At 34.7% G+C, this 4,394-nt stretch overlaps 1 non-coding gene across 1 annotated transcript; it reads right to left on the bottom strand.

Annotated features, from left to right (window-relative positions):
• Nucleotides 1-1,760: 1,760 nt before the first annotated feature.
• Nucleotides 1,761-1,867, bottom strand: LOC121205228 (small nucleolar RNA R71). The gene has a single exon (XR_005900313.1). It is a non-coding gene; the product is annotated as a small nucleolar RNA R71 (small nucleolar RNA).
• Nucleotides 1,868-4,394: the final 2,527 nt, after the last annotated feature.

The following is a 4,394-nucleotide window of genomic DNA, read 5'->3' as shown; positions in this document are numbered from 1 at the left end:
AACCAAAATTTTTTACTAGCTTAGTCGAAACTCAAATTTCTTAATCTGAACTTATTCTCATTGGTTATAATAAATTTTAACCATCTAATTGTTCATCTAAGAATTATTTTCAACCCTTAAAACACCCAGAACTATTCAGATTTACGGTTTCAAAAAATTTCGATTCCATGGCTATTTTTAATGAAAACTCAATATAATCTTCAAATCCTTTAATGAAAGATTAAAATGAGTTTAAAAACCTTCTAATATCATCGCAACAAGTTGATAAACACATAGAAACAATAGTTTTGTTCAAAAATCTAAATTCTGCCAATAACAACCTCAATTTCGGGTAATCATTCGAAATCATTGATTCAATGAATTAAAACTTGATTTCACAGGCTAGTTTGCATCAAAGTCAATTAGAAAAACAAAATTTACCTTGATTGAGGAGAAAAATGAATGGTTGGTGGAAATGAAAGAAAAACCCACAAGACGTATGGTAACAAAATTAATATGTCCTTGATGTTCCTCTTTGAATTTGGAAAAGTTTTGGTGTGTGAAAGATGATAGAAATCAAAAGGGTTGGAGCATTATAGATTAAAATTGGTGATTAAGGATTTTAAGGGTTTGAATTGACAACAAAAAAAGGGGAAGAAGGGGTTTTATGCGTCAATTGTAAGGTGAAGGGGGAAAATGAGTTGATTTTAAAAATTTGGTCTATTAGCCCTTAAGCTACTCTCAACTTAAAACTTTTTACAAGAAGTTATTTTTCTTTAAATTAAAAACCTTTTCCTCATTTCTTTTATAATTCAATTTTATTTTCAAAACCCGTTTAATGAAGACATTTTTCGATTACCAAATTCTAATTTCTCGAACCCAATTTCGGGCTATAATTTCCAAAACTAACTTCGAAAATTATAGAAAAAATTTTGGGATGTGACAAAAATCATATTAGTAGCTATTTAGACTCTATTGTGTATGCTAGTTATTGCTCAATCGCGTTTTTCCTTTAGGTTTGATCCCTGGAATCTTTCGGTGTTTCATTGTAACACTATAATTATTACAATTGACCTATACACTTGCAGTAAAATCGGGCTTTAAAAATTATTATATAAATTCAGTGTTTTAATGCGCATGCGTGCAGTTGATCAAGTTGTTGGCACTTTTGCGGGGGAAGAAGGTGTAAAATTGAGTAATTTTTAGTGTACACTTTTAAATAGAGATAAGTAGCCAAAATAGGATTTATAGATACAAATTTAGTTTCTTTTGTTTCTATTTTGATTTTGGATTTAATTAATTTTTTTCAATCTTTCATGCTTGTAGGAACATTGTATAACTCAAACCAGTAACAGTGTCTTACTGTTTGAGCCAGAATCAGGACGTATCATCACACATGCAAGGAGGGCGTAACATCTGGGAGACATACCATTTCCATCCAGAGAGAAACCTTTCGAAAATCGACAAGAAGAAATTTGACAACCACCACAACCATCCATGGAGCAAAGAACTTTGCATGACTATGCGATGCCCAACATAAATGTTGTTCTAGGGTCTATGAATGAGGATCCAAATCAAAACCTTAGGTGGTTTCTAACCATTTTTTATACTTTCAAGTATAATGTGGTATCCGATAACACTATTTGTCTTCAGCTATTCCCTTTCTCTCTTATTGGCGATGCTTTTATGTGGTTAGGTTCACAGTCGGTAGATTTAATCAACACTTGGGACAAGCTTGCGAGTAAATTTTTTGCAAAATATTTTCCCCAAACAAGATAATAAAACTTTGAATGGACATTACAAATTTTTGACAATTGGAAGGAGAGTCATTATATGAGGCTTAGGAGTGCTTCAAATTGATGTTGCACAAGTGTCCGTACCATGGTTTACAAGATTGGCTCCAACTTCAAGTCTTCTACAACGAACTTAACAAGAATTTACGCTCTAGCCTTGATGGAGTATCTGCTGGAGCATTCATGTCAAAGACCTATGCTGAAGCTTGTCAACTAATCGAGGATATGGTGATGAACTCCAACATGTGGCCAGCTGAGCAGTTCACATATCGAGCCAAACAAGCCACAACAAACGTTGCTAGTGGCAAGGATAAATGTGACAGCCCAAAATTGACCCTAGTCGGGAAGTGGTTTCGGGACCGCTAAATCGAGTCACCGAAAGGTTTGAATGTGATGTTTATTGTCTAGAATATGTAATCATGAATGTGTGAAAATTTCAAGCTTCTATTTAGTCGATTGCATGTGAATTTAGTCAATAGGACTTATATGAGAAAATTTTAAAATGTGATAGGTCAATGCATGAGGACCTATTAGTGCATGTGGAAGAAAAAGGGGACTTGCATGTCAAATTCCCCCTCCCTAATATGTAGTGGCCGGCCATGCTATGGGTGGAAACATGTCACCAACATGTTGTGTTAGTGATGTATGGTAAGGAAAATAAAATAATAAGCATGATAATTAAATAATGGAAGGAAGGGTGATGAAAAAAAAGAAAAAAAAATAATAATGGTCTCATGCATACACCCCATTGCCGTGAGCTAAAGGAAGGAAAAGAAAGGTTTTGTTCATCCTTTTTCAACCTCTTTTGACCGAAAATCCTAAGGAAGAGGATTAGGAGGAAGTTTGGCCATGCATGTAACTAGATTGAGGTATGTTTAATGTTATTCTTTGAGATTCATGTATATTTTAAGTTGTAAGTTCAAAATCTACCTAGCCATGGTTCAAACTTTGTTAAATGATGGAGATGACATTCGGCCATGAATGTTACGTTCTTGGTTGGTATTTTGATGTCTTTGGTGATGAGGTAAGGAGATGGTTGACTTTGGGTGTTTAATAAAAGGGTTTGGATGTGAGAGTGTGTGAGAAGTAGAAATGAGGAGTCTTAGCAACTCCATGAAGGTTCGGCCATGGTAGTTTGAGGATTAGAGATTTTATTTCTTGTTAAAAATTTGATGAATCCTAGTGTGTGAAGTGTTTGAACCAACTAAGGATTAATAGATGCATGGGTACAAAGTAGGAAGAATCGGCTACTATGGTTGACACCAATGCCGAATGTAAAGATGTTATAGTAAATAATGTATGTGATTTGAGTTGATAATGTGAAAAAGGATAATTAGATGTATTATAAATGATATAAAGATTTTAGAAATTATTTGGTTAGGTGTGTGTATGATTAAGTATATTCGGCAATATACTTAAAGTGAGTACTTGATATTATATGGGAGTATGTATATTCGGCCACATGAGTAAATATATTTATGATGTTAAATTTGATTATGTATAATGGGCATTAAGATGTGGAACTTAAGAAATGTAGTCATATGTGGAATTACATGATGTTATAGTTGACATTGTACACACATACATCCATTCGGCCATCAACATGAGTAATTAGTGAGGATGGTTGCCGAATATACAAACATACATAAGCATGTGTAATTGAATTATGAATGTTTAACAAGATGGTTAAACTAGTGAATTATTGACTAAGCTCAAGGAGCTAAAGGAGGAGAATCAAGCAAAGGCAAAGAAAAGATCACTGAGTAGCCGAGTTGGAACCGTCTTACCCAACACAAGGTAAGTCATTAAGCATGTAGTTGGTATTATTTCAAATGGTCATAATGTTTATGTGTTGATGCTGAATGGAATGAATAAATATACATATATATATATGCATGTACGTATGTGATGATGAAATTGTTGAATGAAAAGAAAAGAGGTAAGATGTACTGAGTTGTTGATCTCGGCACTAAACGTGCGGGTATAACCATTTATGACCATGAGATTGGCGCTAAGTGCGCGGGATTAAACTGTACAGCACTAAGTGTGCGATTTGACTATGTTGCACTAAGTGTGCGAAATGAATATGATGCACTAAGTGTGCGAATTGACCATGCGGCACTAAGTGTGCGAGTTTGACTATGTAGCACTAAGTGTGCGATTTGATTACGTAGCACTAAGTGTGCGAGTTGATTATATAGCACTGAGTGTGCGGACTCAATATACATTCGTGAATCATTATGGACACTATGTGTGAGACACTATTGAGTCGATCGCGGACAGCGGATCGGGTAAGTGTCTTGAGTACATGGCTAATAGGTGCTATGCTTATACTTGGTGTTGAGCTCGGTAAGTTTGAACCTATGTGACAAATATACTTGAAGTCACGTACATAAAATTTATCGTAGGATGGGTGGAAGGCCGTTTAGTCGTTTGATTGTAACGAAAATAAATTGATTTATGAAAATGCTTCAATGTCCTATTGATGAGTATATGGAATGTGAATGCATGAATTGATATGAAACTGAATCGATAGGTTGGAGGAACTATGGTATGGTTCGGTATGGATGGAGTAAATTGTCTCGTTCCATTTTGTTTCCTCTTGTGATAATGTTATTGATG

Source organism: Gossypium hirsutum, chromosome A08, assembly GCF_007990345.1.
Source record: "Gossypium hirsutum isolate 1008001.06 chromosome A08, Gossypium_hirsutum_v2.1, whole genome shotgun sequence".
Classification (NCBI taxonomy): domain Eukaryota; kingdom Viridiplantae; phylum Streptophyta; class Magnoliopsida; order Malvales; family Malvaceae; genus Gossypium; species Gossypium hirsutum.
This window is presented reverse-complemented; position numbering and strand designations above follow the sequence as displayed.